The 16,601-nt window shown below is 38.4% G+C and overlaps 1 long non-coding RNA gene across 1 annotated transcript; it reads left to right on the top strand.

Annotated features, from left to right (window-relative positions):
• The first annotated feature begins 1,804 nt into the window (after positions 1-1,804).
• On the top strand, positions 1,805-4,452 carry LOC129921619 (uncharacterized). Its single transcript, XR_008773550.1, has 3 exons — positions 1,805-2,782; positions 3,083-3,247; positions 4,179-4,452. It is a non-coding gene; the product is annotated as an uncharacterized LOC129921619 (long non-coding RNA).
• Positions 4,453-16,601: the final 12,149 nt, after the last annotated feature.

Raw genomic sequence — 16,601 nt, 5'->3', positions numbered from 1 at the left:
AAAAGTTTATTATTTTTTCTGACTGATGTCCCTTACAACCGATTGATTTGCACCTTAGAATAAGTACAGCCGGTAAGTAGCTGGTCTTTTGATTCGAATCACTATAGGTACAACTAGAAAAGACTTCGGGAGTGATGTGTGTGAGTGTTTTATGAACTGAACGTTGTATAATCTTATGTTCACTCATTTATCGTCACGCCTGACTTCTCTCCTAGATAGAAAGAAAGTGTGAATGGCCGAAGGGTCTACCGGAGTCTACCCCCGTTTCAAACCACCTTTGATGGATTGACTAACGTTTTAAACTGTGTTGTTTTTTTTTCACTTCGAAACTTTTTCTTAATGAACTGGATTGAGAACACGCTGCATAAAGGGAGTGTAACTCTTTAGAAATAGAGTAACTCTTCAGGGTTGGTAGAACTCTTTAAGATCTAGAACAAGTTGAGAGATGTGTCTTCTATTTCTATTGGATGTCAAAAGTAGGTGTAAGAGCGATCATACGTCCAACGCCTGAACGCTCAGATATCTGGTCTGATTCGGGTTAAATCTGGGGCTGGAGATTGTCACCCCTTTAGCTAGTATGATGTATTTGCATGTCAGATGTCAGCGGAACCTTCAGAGAGAGAGTAAATGTCAAAGACACCTGTCCTCATTTAAGGCTAGAAATGATTTTTGTTATAGTCTGCTAAGTCAATGAACTTATTTCAAGTACTTTTTTTATTTTACTCAAAGAGAAGCCATCAAATGTTATACCAACATTTTAATTACGTAATTGGTATCAATTGGGGTGGGGGAGGGGGCCTCTGCATTATATTATTTAAAAAAACAACTGGGGTGGGGAATCGTAACTAATGCAAATCAAGATGAATTAGTCCTAACTTACTCAAGCCTTGAGCTTCAAACTCAAAGACAGCTCAATCGACACTATCGTTATAAAATAAATGAAACATATGTTGGTCCAGCAAGGTTTACCTGTTTGTAGATTTATTGTGTCTTCTATACACATGTTCATCTTTCTTGCTTCATTGTTAGACATCCCATTTATTGAACAGTCCTAGGATTTTACATTCATCGGACAGTTGTATGACTTTACAGTCATTGGACTGTCATATGACTTTACATTACATTACATACAAGAGCTGTCAACCGTCTTTCTCCATTCCTCTCTGTCTCTTGCTTTGGATAGAATTTCATTTACTGACAGGCCCGTTCATTATTTGATATTGTCTTCCCATCGCTTTCTCTGTCTTCCTTTTTCTTCTTCTTCCTGGTACTGTTCCCTGAAGGAAGGTCTTTGTAAGATCTGAGGACCTTTTGAAAACCTTATTGCAGTCTTAGGACATAAGTTCCATCGGAGAGCCGATGGACGTGAAATTCAATGGACATAGAACAAACTCCATACCAATTTCCATTTCCACCTGGAAATCATAGCTTTTGGTGGTGTTAGGGATCTTTGATCAGGATTCGAATACAAGACTTCTCGATTGGGAAGACAAGCACTTCACCACCTGATAAAACCCAAGTTGCTATAAAATCTGTTTGGCTGTCCCTGCCTTTTTTATATTTAATGTACGTATTCGTACTCTAGCTATGTCTGTAGTGCCCCACCCAGAGATTTATTCTAATTATATTGGCATCTCATGTCCCGGCGTCTTCTTTTTATGATGCATTCACTTCATGTAGTTTGTATGGTTGACTGACTTTTTAAAGTTAGGTCTCTCTTATGAAATACAAACACAATATAGATCTTTGAGTTAGGAGAGTTAAAATGTCCAAGTGGGTTACTGCCTTCCCACACCCTCCTTTTGAATTCGTTAGATGCAATTTTCACCTATGTCTTAGTGACTTCACAAGTAGTCGTGTGAAAAGCAAGGTACTTTAGAAATATCGATACCACTCAAATTAATTTTGATTTCTTTTGGGTGTAATTTTGAAGTCGATTTTAATGGTCGAGATCATGGTCAAGATTTCTTCAAAGATTAAAAAAAAAAGTAGCTTTAACTGGATTCTGAATTTTACTTTTTTTGGTTCTACATATTATTTACCAATAAACTCAATGTTATATGAATTCAAAGAGGCGATAGACTTTCTACAACAAAAACAAAAAAAAAGATAGTTTGACCATACGTTTCAGGAAGAGGCTTCAGACGTTACCAGTGACAGATCTTTACGGAGACCACTCGTTACAGAACACTGACCTGTGACGTCGCAACCTGTGGGCAGTTTAGACCAATAGCACGTTGCCACTACTTGCCAGGTCACTAGTCTGACGCCACGACCTGTGACGTGGCAACGAACTCTAGTTTAGGGATCATTACCATGTGAACATTTCCCAGAACTAAGAAATATTCCCAAAGTTATACCTGTCGCTTCGGATCAATATACAGACCTGACGGAAATGATCGAGATCAAACGAAATTCAACGACTCTCCGATTCAAATATGAAAAAAACTGTATGTGACTATCAGCTTCCTAATATTTACGCATTTGGAGGCGCGGGGGCTGAACGGTAAGGCGCTTGGAACCGGGATCCTGTGTTCGAATCCTGGGATTTTTAATTTCGGGATCTTTGGGCGCCTCTGAGTTCACCTGACATTGGTTGGGGAAAGTAAAGGTAGTTGGTCTTTGTGCTGGCCACATGACACCCTCGTAAGCCGTTGGCCACAGAAACAGATGACCTCTACATCATCTGCCCTATAGATCGCAGCGTCGGACAGGGGAAACTGACCTGAACGGATTTACAAATTTGGTGAAAGCAAAGCAATATATCAAAGGACTATTCAGGGTAAGTAATCTACCAAATATTTCCAAGTTATCATACTTTACAAGACTGGGAGAGTGTACAAGCTGTACTATTACATCTACAGTGCAGATGATATTATATAATATATATATGTATATACATAAATAAAATAAAATAAAAAAAATAGTTTGCATAAACCCTATTTAAAATTTTAGAGATCACAAGATATGAAAGGGTTACTTTGCTTTACTTTTTTACTAAGCTTATATCAACTCATTCCGTCTGTCTGTCTGTCTGTCTGGATTCATTTACACGTTTTTTTCTCCCACTACCCAATTTCAGATCAAGTTGAAACTGTGCACAGCTATTCACTATCGATGACAACACATGAATGGAGCAAAAAAAAAAAATCAAATAGTTAATAAGTTGTGCTGGCCACATGACACCCTCGCCAGGAAACAAATGACCTTAACATCATCAGCCCTATAGATTGCATGGTCTGAAAGGGTAGCTTTACTTTACTTTAATTAGATAGTGGTAATTAATTAATTGTGTTAGAAGTAGAAAAAGGGAATATGAACCTTACAATATTGAGAGCAATGGCAGTAACTGAACGGTGCTTTCCCTTTATTCAATATAAGATTTATTTTTATAATTAAAAAAAAAAGTTGCTTGTTTTACTAATAAAATTGAAAAAAAAACTAGAAGATATAGATAGATAGAGGCACATTTCTTTTCCCATACGCTAGAACAAATTCGTTCAAGTGCTCCTTCTTCCCTGGAATGGATCAGCCAGGCAGAGTTTAGGTCATTGATTAACAAGCATGACTAAATTGTTACATGACATGATTGTTACTTCACTGGCACAAAGACATAGACTAAATATACTAATTAAAAAAGCATCGTATATCACTAGAACACAGCTACCATCTCTTGAAGAGCTTTTTCATGAAAGATGCCTTTCCAAAACACTCACGATTATTAAAGACAAACTGCACCCACTAAACCACAGTTACATCAGATCTGAACGAAGCGGTCGTCTCCTTTCCATTAGGACTAAAACAGAAAAATTTAAAAATTCCTTCATCCCACTTTCGGTCAGAGTGTTACAAGATCAGCTGTCGTCATCGAGAAGTACTTAGAAGTCAAACTCATAAAGCGCTGGTTGTGTATGTGTATGTGTTTCGTGTGTGAATGTTGTTCGAATTTGAATCTATGTTGTTATTGTTACAGTAGTTACGCTGAGGGTGTCAATTGTAGTCAAACTGAATTTCCATTTGATTGGACCGATACAAATTTCTTATCTTATCATATCTTATCTTATGAAGTGCCTAGGACATAATTATCTTCTTTTTTGAAGTAAAAGTCTGTTATATATAAGACAAGATAAGCAGGAGCTTATAATTCTAAGTTTAGATACATGCAATTTTTGTTTCAGTTAACCGCATAAGAAGAAAGGAGCCTAATGGCTGACACAATTGGAAAGGCTCATTGACGGGCAATGAACGGTGACCCCAGATTTGAGTGTAGATTATCCGCTTGACTTAAAAATAAAATGCATCACTTAGAACGAACACTAGAATGTTGCTGCTGTTTATCTGTTGGGTGGTCGGTCATGCGGAAATGTTTACCAGTTTTGGGCGTGGCCGATGTCTAGAAATAAACCTTCTTTTATGTTGTTTACTAAAGATGTCATTTTATTTCTTTTTGAAGCCATACAAGACCATTAAAACTTTAAAAAAAAAATAAAACCTTTTCGGCTTGCCAGGGTTTTTATTACGTTTTAAGTAAGCCAAAAATTTCATTTTGTTTTATAAATATATAATGCGTAAGCAATAAAAAGGTTTCGATGTCTTTATCAGAGGCGTAGCCCGTAGCCAAGAAGGATTGTTGAGGTTCACCCCACCACCTTCGAAATAAAACCCTTTCCTTAGAAAAAATGTAAACACTTGTTTTTCTACCATTCACTGGGTTCCATTATTTAAACAATAAAACTGATCTGAAGAGCATCGTCGGCAACTTTTCAAGAAAATGTTCAGACTTCGTGTCACTATAAACACTAAAAAGACTAAAGATTTATATTTGCCAGCTCCATTCAAAGCATTTAAGATAAACTCGTCGACCCTTGGGCGTAGCATACGCCGCTATTTTGCAGGACCAGCCTTAGGCCACTGCAACCTATGCGACCGCATTGGGCCCGCACTTTCATTTGACCAGCGCTAATTCTAGGTATAAATTATTAAATTAAACCATTTTATAACTTATAAATCAGACGAAAGAAGCTTCTCGCGCCTCAAACTTATGAAGAATTACTTGAAATCAACAATTCTCGAAGATAGATTAAAACATATTGGTAATTCTTGCTATTGAGCGTGATCTATGTAGGAAACACAATTTTTATGATATACTTATGACTTCGTTACACGCAAGGCTCGTAAAGTAATTCTTTTCTTTAGTAAATGATTAAAATGCATAGACGAATTTATTTTCTTAAACGAACTCTTAATTTTCACTTATTATCCGTATCCCTACCCAAACTGGGCCCCGCCAAATCCGTTTCGCAGAGGGCCCACAATGGTTAAGTCCGGCCCTGCTTTTTAGTGAATACAGAGTAGATTTTTTTTTATCTCCCCCCCCCCCTCTTTTTTTTTTCGCCGCTAAAGCTACTTGGGGTAACTCTAGTCAGACATGCAGAAATAAAAGAGTGATCTTTCCATGACTTCTTGGTCACAATGGTTAAGTCCGGCCCTGCTATTTAGTGATGGGTGAATACTACTTGTTTCCTCCCCTCTTTTTTTTTTTTTTTCTGAACCTCGCTCTCTGTCACAGATAAAGTTACGTGGGGTAACTCTAGTCCGACTTGTAGAGATAAAAGAGTGATCTTTCCATTACTTCTTGGTGTCCAAAAAGTTGAGCCATGAAGAGAATTATATATATATAGATGGATAGGCAAGAAATGCAGTGGACAGATTCACCTCCCTTGGCAGCACACTCTCCAGAAACGGAAACATCGGTAATGAACTTGCGTATCGTCAAAGCCAGTGCATCCTATGGCAGACTGTCTAAAACTGTTTGGAAGTACCACACGCACAAAGCCAGGAGTCTCCGAGCTGTCATCTCCCTCAGAAACGTGGGAAACATTGCTAGCAAAAGAAGAAAAGGCGTCAGCGAAAAAGAAACTCAAGGCAACTGACAAAAGCTCCTGCTGGAATAACCTTTGAACACTCAAATCGGTCTCACCAGCCACATGAGGAGCCACCATTAGAACTTAAAACGGGTTGCCTGAATCATCCAGGAAGACCAACGATTAAGAGGAGATTAAGACTCAAATTAGCATGTAGGACGTAATAATCGTCTTTCCGGAAGGAACGTCTTCAATGTATAAGATAATATAAGATCAGATAAGAAGGAAGAGCGAATCTACATCACAGATCCTAGACTTTTATCATTTTATAGTCTGTAAGGAGCTACTTTATATGCCAAGATCTAATACAGAGTTGACAATAGAGTGTTAAGGCCTCCGCACGGTGTTGATTCTTGGCAATCTGTCTAGTGTAGATCTGACTGGAAGTAACGCTGAACTCAACACTTCAGTAACACCGGCGAAAGGCCGAAACAATCAAATATGTAGTCGACGCTGATATGTTGTTCTACAAATATGTTTAATACTCAAGAAGGGAATCGTCCGATGTCAATTATGTCGTACTCAAGTCTACTGCTGTACACGAAGCGTCTTCCTTTTAGCGTCACTTAGAGCGTTCTTCTTTTTTAAAGATCTGTCACGTCACTGTCGCTTTAAAACTTTCCCCTTATTCCCGAAACAAATAACTAATTCCTAATCATGTCATAACAAGAGCAATGCAGTGCTACGATTTTCAAGGGTTAAAATATGTTCAAATGTGTTCAAATGATTTCTTTAGACTTCAATGTCCATTCACTCAGCTTTTCTTTACAATTTAGGAATTCGCTATCTCTTCAAAACTTTCAACGATCTTTTTATGTAGAGCTGTCTAAATTAGGGAGCGGGGAAGAGGAATGTTCCCGGTACATGTTCAGCTAAGCGTAAGGCAACACAACAGAGAACACTTTTGTGTATATAGGAAATGGGAATACCCGTGACCTAGTGTCAAACTGGCTGTGTCCGATCATCTCCATAACAGAGGCATAAAGAGCAAAACCCGCGACCGGGGCCTAGGGTACTTTATTTGGCTCCGCACACACCCCCCCCCCCCACCGGTTTCCGTGAACATCCCATAGAAATATAGGCTTATAGATATAAATTATTTTAATTAAAGTAACATAATACAAATAAACTTGGAATGTATTGCCTAGCTAAAATATCTACAAAAATTTTCTTCTTTTTTTTTAGGCGCCTCTCTGCTTATGGCCCCTTCTCTAAAGTTGGCGCCCGGGGCATTGTGTTCCCCTTGCCCCCACCTCACTACGCCTCTGCTCGATAATCTTTTATGAGAACAGAATTAACTAACAACTTAAAACAAAACTTACTTAAATCCGGCCCTGAATGTAGCCTACTAAGGAACAGGGGCGTAGCTATGTATTTTTCATTGTTTGGGGGCACGGGGGCTTGACTTCTTTGGGGGCCCTGCATTTTGCGTAATATTTAATTTTTAATGTAAAAAGCACTCATTTGAGACCCCCCCCACACACACACGGTGGGATTTTGAAATTCTCCCCCTCCTCCCCCCACCCTAGCTCCGCCACTGCTAGGGAAGTAGGAGCACTTGTAGGAATGTTTCCTAGCACATAGAATAAGAAATGTTAGAGACGGTACTGGATTTACCTCTGTAGGCAACATAAGCTACAGTGGAGGGCCCCAACATGCTCGAGGGCACAGCAAAAGTGGTTTTAGGGCAATCAATCATTTGGAAGAAATGGGAAAGGGGGGGGAGCCCATTTCTCCAAAAGCTTAGGGCCTCATGAAGTCGAAATCCGGACCTGATTACAGTTTTATACTTTTCTACGTGACTGATTTTCACGGAGGCATGGCCGGCCCTAACAAATGTGGGGCCCTATGCGAAACGGATTGCGCGGGGCCCAGTCTGGGTGTCAAAATTAACAGTTTGTATTAGAACATACAATGCCGTTTTATTTTATCACGCGTGGGATTGGCACCCCAAAACGACAATTTTGTCTATTTTTTCAGAAGATCCTTATGCGTTTTACTATAATTTAAGGAGATGTCCAGGACTTTTTGATATATTTTGCAATCACAGGAGATTTTCAGGAGGCCCTGGAAATTCAAGATGCGGTGGAAACTCTGTATAATGGTTAAGCAAAATAATTTACTCATAGTATTAGCGCGGGGCCTATGAAATTGCGGGCCCACTGCGACCGCATAAGTCCGGCCCTGCCTGGAGGATTATACTTACATACTTCACTCTTGCCTACAAGAACTTGTTGGGATTTATTCTCATAGTTTATCAAGATTCTTTCAACTATATTTACTAGCCATCTCCGTAGATCCTAAATAATAAGAACAGAAAATGGCAATAAGAGAAAAATAAGAGAAAAAATAAGAAGAGATTATTTGTCCCAATGACCATGTACAAAGGCCGAGCTACAACTTTTTAGTGGGAAGGTGCGATCGCCCCTTAGACGCGCTCCCTATTCGCCAGTGACCATGAATGATAAATATTTTCTTTAAAAATTCGTTACCCTGATACCCACTGGAATCAGGACACTCCAAATATACTAGATGTGCTCTGACCAAGTCATCGAAACTGTAGTGACCTAGTTTAGTTTAGAGATTATGTTAGTTTTGTAAATAAATATATTGTGTATTATTTTTAGCGACGTCAAAAGTAGTGACGTAGTCAGACAGGCGAATGACGTTGCAGAATGCGGGCCTATGATAGGAGAAGACTATGGCTAGGGCTTGTAGAAAGATGGATACTGAATTGACTGCTAATTAAAAAGATGGATAGAGAGACAAGACGATCACCCCCATCTGTAAATAAACATCAGCTGAAGTCTTCACAAGTTTTATCAAGTATATTTCATTGTTGTGTCCCTTGGATGTGTTGGGAATCTCATTAGAATAAGTGAAGAGTAGAAGAGTATCAGACAACATGAAAAATCCAGGCCAGGACAAAACTCATCCAGACGACACAAGTTATTCTTACAGATCCGCTATCACCAAGTCATCAAAACTCTCTACATTTATCTTCAATATATATAGCGTCTATAGATCTAAATATTAAAAAAATACACCCTCTTTTTAACATAATATTTGTAAGTTGTGTCATAAAAGGTATTCAGACCACGTGATATCCGTCAGTTTGTAACAGTTACTTTAGTCAGCCTGACGCCTGGCTCAAACAGTTCCTCAAATAGACTTAAGGACATATACAAGGGGGATAAGACTAACAGCCGCTATTCAAAATGTACATTGCCAGCAAATGAAATTTTCGACCAGATCAAACCGGATTGACACGTTCTGACTTGACATACTTCTGAAGGTTAAACACAAACCGTGTCCATTAAATCGTTTCATTGCTTTAGGTGTGGTCCTTGTTGCCACTTAAGACTGCAAAATATTTCAATAAAGAAAAGACATAAAGCAGATTATGTAAAGCTTTTATAAAAACCTGCACGGTCAATGGTTCTCAGAATGATGGATGTAGTTTGCGGTGTTCGATAATACGATATCCTGACTATTGGCGTAGCATCCATGGCGAGAAGGGGTTCAATGAACCCGGGCCTACGACCACTAGGGGTCCACAGCCAGAGACGCAACAACATAGTTTTGAACCCGGGCCCACGGGTAACTTGCTGAGCCACTGATCTTGATTGTATACAGGCTGGTGAGACGTGGATTAACTTGAAATTGTATGGAACAAATTGAACCCCGAGCGCAACAATAAACAGTAACAATGTCTTCGCTGTCGCAACAAGAAAAAATAATTTGAACTATAATCCAGTGTTTCTCAAACTTTTTCCTTAACGGAACACTTCGCACATTCTGAGTATTTAGCGGAACACTTTGCTTATTTTTTTTAGAGAGATTATTTCACGAGGTGGCCTACTAGCTAAATATTTCAGTAGTTTGTGGAACAGTTATACAGATCTCGCGGAACACTAGGGTTCCGTGGAACACAGTATGGGAAACACTGGTTAAATCAATTGAACCGCAGAACGAGACGCTATTCAATCAACTTGCTTTTGTTTGTTTCCTCTCTAATCTCAATCCTAATTTTGTATCTACGTCACACAGTTGCTAAGTGTCATTGCTAAAAATAAACCAAAATAAACAAATCCTAAATTTACGCGCCAAATGTAATTAGAATTCCTAACAATGCCCACTCGCAACCGTAACCCAACCCTTGTCTTATCTGGCTATCAGTATATTATCAGTATAAATGAAAAGAAATATACAGTAACCATTTCAGGCCTTGTGATCTATTTGCCGATGTTGTGAAGGTAATCTTTTTCTATGGCCCACTGTTAACGAGGGTGTTACGTGGCCAACATAACGACCTTTACTTTTCCACAACTAATGTCAAGTAGCCTACCCATTAGAGTTGGGTGGACCTAAAAATCCTGAAATTTAATATCCCAGTCTTCACTAAGATTCGAACCCCTTGGCTCTACCACTCAACCACCACGCATTTTAGACCATATGATAAAAATAATGAAATCAAAGTTCAAAGGTTTAACACAGCGATTGCATTTTCAGTATCTTATCTTATATATTACAGAGGTTACTGCAAAGGGGTTTTTACCATCACAAAAGAGATACAAGACACCAATAGCAAAGACAAACAGACACAAACACTCTTTTAATCCCCTGGCAATCAAATCATTAAATAGGAACAATTTGATATAAACTTGTCACATGTAAATTATGAGTGAGTCTGGTGTGAATGTACACTTTGGTTTCTTATAGTTATAATGTTTTTTGTTTGGTGTAATGCACAAATTGTAAGACAAATTTCCATACGGACAATAAAGATTATTATTATTCTTAGACTTGTATTTTATAGAACTAAATTACACGTCTTTTTAAATAACTATTTTAAAATGTAGAAAAAAAAAGTTCAAAACTTGAGTAAAATAACATGGGTCAATCTAAAAACAGTTATAAACAGGTTACAAAGACAGTTTGTGTGGAAACACAAACTCAAAATCGGCCTTCGAAGTGGTCCACACATGCAGGTAAAAAGGCAGGTTTCAATATTTTCAGAAAGATATGAATGAAATTCTATCAAATGCAAATGACAGAAGAATGGAGAAAGAAGGATGCCAGATCCTGTGTGGTGCCCCATCGGTCCAGCAGACCAAGGGATAGGTGAAAGTGAATGTGAAGTTAGGTGTGAACCTGGCCTAACTGATGTCTTATAATGAGTATCTAATTGATCTAATTGTTTTGTAAAGGGTCAATCTCTTATTCAAAGCCTCAAGAAAAATAAATGTGTTGTGTTCTATGATGCGTATATAACCCTGGAGTTCATGCAATAATATGAAAAACTACTTATTTATTGTTGTTTTAATTTATGTTCCACTTATATGCATACTAAATAGTTTATTTTCTCTTTAAAAAATGTAAACATTTTTGTTTGTAAACGCACTAGTTAACAGGACAGATCCTACTTAAAAATGTTTGCATAATTGTGTTTACACTGGAATGGATTTTCATCTCCATTACACAGTGTGTTTTACTATTAATAGTTGTAAAACTGGTGTATTTTTATGAAAAAATGCTTGCATAATTGATTTTTAAAAAAAATTTTCGCTTTCAGAAAAGAAAAAAGTAGCCGTTGCATCAGAACTTTGAATGGTCTAAAATATTATGATGTCGGATTTTCACTATCTTTTCTAGTTTATGAGATCTAAACAAGACTGACGGACTAACCGACGGAAAGACCACACAAAACTAATAGCGTCTTTTTCCCTTTCGGGAGCCGCTAAAAATTGATAAAATCATCTGGGTGATGGCAGGTCAATCTCAATAAAATCTACAAAATCTCAACATAGGAATTAAATCACCTGGGTGATTGCAGGTCTATCTAAATAAAAGTACAAAATCTCAACATATGAATTAAATCACCTGGGTCTATCCCAATAGTTGGAGATAACGGAGCCCCACAGTTCTGCTGGATGTCAGATAGTTCTGCGGGATGTCAGTTCTGCAGGATGTCAGATAGTTCTGCGGGATGTCAGTTCTGCAGGATGTCAGATAGTTCTGCGGGATGTCAGTTCTGCAGGATGTCAGATAGTTCTGCGGGATGTCAGTTCTGCAGGATGTCAGATAGTTCTGCGGGATGTCAGTTCTGCAGGATGTCAGATAGTTCTGCGGGATGTCAGTTCTGCGGGATGTCAGATAGTTCTGCGGGATGTCAGTTCTGCAGGATGTCAGATAGTTCTGCGGGATGTCAGTTCTGCAGGATGTCAGATAGTTCTGCGGGATGTCAGTTCTGCAGGATGTCAGATAGTTCTGCGGGATGTCAGTTCTGCAGGATGTCAGATAGTTCTGCGGGATGTCAGTTCTGCGGGATGTCAGATAGTTCTGCGGGATGTCAGTTCTGCGGGATGTCAGATAGTTCTGCGGGATGTCAGTTCTGCGGGATGTCAGATAGTTCTGCGGGATGTCAGTTCTGCAGGATGTCAGATAGTCCAGGTTAGAGCGAAATCATGGAAATAATCAGAGGTTCATATCACACGACCAGTCATTTATATGTTTGAAAGTGTTGGTTTTTTTTTAAATCCTTTAAATAAAAACCTCTAAGGAAAATAGCTCCGTACTTACAACTATATCTCTCAATACAAAGTTAAAGGTATTTCCTTTATTTGATATGAAACAACATAATTAATTACCACTAATTAATGGACTCATTGGCTAATTTTTTTTATTGATTCATGTTATGTTAGGTACAATAAATGATTGTGTAAAGTTTCATAGCTTGACCAGAGAATGAGTGTGTTGACATTGAATGAGTTGTGTTCAATTATCTAAGGAGACTAAATCGTACATATTTAGCCGTATCTGTGAAACTAAACGATTAATTCCCTTTGCTGGTATCAAACAAAATCTAAATCATTAATTACCAGTAACCAATTGACTAATTGGTTAATTTGTTGGATTGATTCATGCGTTGTCTATGCCAATGAAAAATTGTGCAAAAGTTTAAAAGTTGATCCGAGAATGGGTATTGGGCAATTTACGTTTACAATATTGTTATAACTCCGCCATGCGCACCGCCATCCAGGCTAGTGCTAGAATGTGCGCACTATGATAGACTAGACCTAAAAGGATGTCAACATTAGAGAGGAGAACGATTTCCACCCAAGTTGAGAGCCGAAGTGAAAAGACTGTGCCTAAGAAAGATGATGTTTTATGAACCTGTGATGTCGTGTAAAGAAAGATATATGTGCCTCGTTGAGTTGCCTCACTTACGTTATTACAATATTTTTACTAGACATACAGCTTTCTAATGACTATATTTTTTGTCAATTTAGGAAGTATTGGTCTATAATTTATGACACGACAGTCATCAACGAATATTTTTTCAATTGCCAATATGGATGATTGTTCGTGAGAATATTTTTCTTAAAATAGTATACATTATAACTCCCACATAAGTAAATGTATATTCTTAAAAAAGTCGCATTCTTCTGATTTTACTAGGAAGTAGGGGCTTGGGGTCCTGTTCTCAGCACCGAATATTGTTATTTCCAGAATCAGTAATCCGTGACGCTGAGTAGGTATGATATGTCAGATTTTTCTAAAGTTCTGGCCACACCTTTATTCTTACAACAGCCACCGAGTTCTGCAGCTGTTCAACATGGCCTTTGTTTTGTCTTGATACGGATCTTCAGGTCTCCTTTAATACGATCATTCCTACTTCTGCTGGTATTTATCTAGTACATGCACTTTTACCAGGAAGTTACCACCCCTGAATATTTGTAATCAAAAGAAATGTATTCAAATTTGTCATTGCTCAATAAGGATGTTTAGCTGACATAGTCTTTAAAATTGTATTTTTAGCCTTTTTTATTATTTAATATGTTCACATTTTTAAAATTTCATCCGGGGGAAAAAACAGATTATAAAACAAAATATGTGCATATCGCTTTGTGAAGACTTGTTAAAATATATAGTTTTACCTTTACATTTAAAAGAGTAATACTGAAAGTTGGTCACTAGAGATAGATTATGGAGTTTACATCAGAACATTGGATTAGTGCTGAGGGAGGTAACTCAGCAAATCTAAATGTATACCGGAACAAGACAAATGATGTCTTTATAATGAAGACGGCGAATGATAAGGACACAGCGCCTCAGTTAATCTGTCCTCTCTTACCTATTAGGTTCACTGTCGACACTCTCATAGTCCTTGTCCACTGTTTCAGACACCTTTCTGCTCTGAATGCCGCACAGAACACCTTCACTGTTTAAAACACCTTTCTGTTCTGACAACCCCACAGAACACCTCCACTGTTTCAGACACCATTCTGTTCTGACAACCCCACAGAACACCTCCACTGTTTCAGACACCTTTCTGTTCTGACAACCCCAGAGAACACCTCCACTGTTTAGACACCTTTCTGTTCTGACAACCCCACAGAACACCTCCACTGTTTCAGACACCTTTCTGTTCTGACAACCCCACAGAACACCTCCACTGTTTCAGACACCTTTCTTTTCTGACAACCCCACAGAACACCTCCACTGTTTCAGACACTTTTCTTTTCTGACAACCGCACAGAACACCTCCACTGTTTCAGACACCTTTCTTTTCTGACAACCCCACAGAACACCTCCACTGTTTAAGACACCTTTCATTTCTGACAACCCCTCAGAACACCTCCACTGTTTAAGACACCTTTCTGTTCTGACAGCCTCACAAAACACCTCAACTGATTAAGACACCTTTCTGTTTTGACAACCTCACAGAACACCTCAACAGTTTAAGACACCTTTCTGTTTTGACAACCTCACAGAACACCTCCACTGTTTCAGACACCTTTCTGTTCTGACAACCTCACAGAACACCTCAACTGTTTAAGACACCTTTCTGTTCTGACAACCTCACAGAACACCTCAACTGTTTAAGACACCTTTCTGCTCTGACAACCGCACAGAACACCTCCAATGTTTAAGACACCTTTTTGTTCTGACAACCGCACAGAACACCTCCAATGTTTAAGACACCTTTCTGTTCTGACAACCTCACAGAACACCTCAACTGATTAAGACACTTTTCTGTTTTGACAACCTCACAGAACACCTCAACAGTTTAAGACACCTTTCTGTTTTGACAACCTCACAGAACACCTCCACTGTTTCAGACACCTTTCTGTTCTGACAACCTCACAGAACACCTCAACTGTTTAAGACACCTTTCTGTTCTGACAACCTCACAGAACACCTCAACTGTTTAAGACACCTTTCTGCTCTGACAACCGCACAGAACACCTCCAATGTTTAAGACACCTTTCTGTTCTGACAACCGCACAGAACACCTCCAATGTTTAAGACACCTTTCTGTTCTGACAACCTCACAGAACACCTCAACTGTTTAAGACACCTTTCTGTTCTGACAACCTCACAGAACACCTCAACTGTTTAAGACACCTTTCTGCTCTGACAACCGCACAGAACACCTCCAATGTTTAAGACACCTTTCTGTTCTGACAACCGCACAGAACACCTCCAATGTTTAAGACATCTTTCTGTTCTGACAACCTCACAGAACACCTCAACTGATTAAGACACCTTTCTGTTTTGACAACCTCACAGAACACCTCAACAGTTTAAGACACCTTTCTGTTCTGACAACCTCACAGAACACCTCAACTGATTAAGACACCTTTCTGTTCTGACAACCGCACAGAACACCTCCAATGTTTAAGACACCTTTCTGTTCTGACAACCGCACAGAACACCTCCAATGTTTGTCCTCATGCTGGTCTGTCCAGGGCGATAATCCTTTTCGTATTACTGCAGGTAGAGGTAACCAAGTTCTAGCCAATCACGTGAGATGTGTTTCCTTCAACTTGGGCGGAAGTACACTTCTGCACCTCTCTATTGAAACAGTTTTGTCCCGGCCTAGATCTGAACGGTGCTTAGGTGCGCACTATAAACACACGCGAGTCAAAGACGTATAGGTTTTTTAGTGAGAAAACCGGTCAAAAAGCAACTCCCCCCCTTTTACTTTCAGCTGTTTCCAAAAAAAAACAAATTAGATCTACATGCAACTAAACTTCTAGTTATTCAAAGGCAACTGATCTATTGGGGGGGGGGGGGGTAACGATAAATAAAAAAAAGTTACACCAAAAAGTTATCTATTTATATCTTTTAAAGCTTAGATTAACTCACTCTGTGTGGTAAAAAGTGTGTACATTTTATTTCTCCCACACCCATTCTCGGATCAAAATGAAACTTCACACAATTATTCATCGACATAGACAAGACTTGAATCAATTAAAAAAAAGAGTAACTTATTATACAATTAATTACCGGTAATTATTTTTAATTTAATAGCAACAAAGGAAACTAATTCTTCAGTATTCAAGGATGTGGTTAAATTTGTTGGGTTTAGTCCTCCTAAATAATTGTTAACGCTATTTCTCCCTCACGCATTCTCCGATTAAGTTGATACTAGAATCAATTATTTATTGTACCTAACAAAACATGAGTCAATAAAAAAAACAACTTAATTTGTCAATTAATTATTGGTAATTAATTATTTTGTTTGATATCGAATATGAAAAATAACTTGTACATTATTGGTAGATATAGTTTTAAGGACGAGTTCTTCCCCTTAAAATAAGCTTTGTTGTTTTTTAAAGGCTTTTTTCATATTTTGATTGTTTTAAGCCATAGATGGGAAGGCCATTC

This window comes from Biomphalaria glabrata, chromosome 11 (genome assembly GCF_947242115.1).
Source record: "Biomphalaria glabrata chromosome 11, xgBioGlab47.1, whole genome shotgun sequence".
In the NCBI taxonomy this organism is placed as follows: Eukaryota; Metazoa; Mollusca; class Gastropoda; family Planorbidae; genus Biomphalaria; species Biomphalaria glabrata.
The sequence above is the reverse complement of the archived record's forward strand: the minus strand, read 5'-3'. Positions and strand labels throughout refer to the sequence as shown.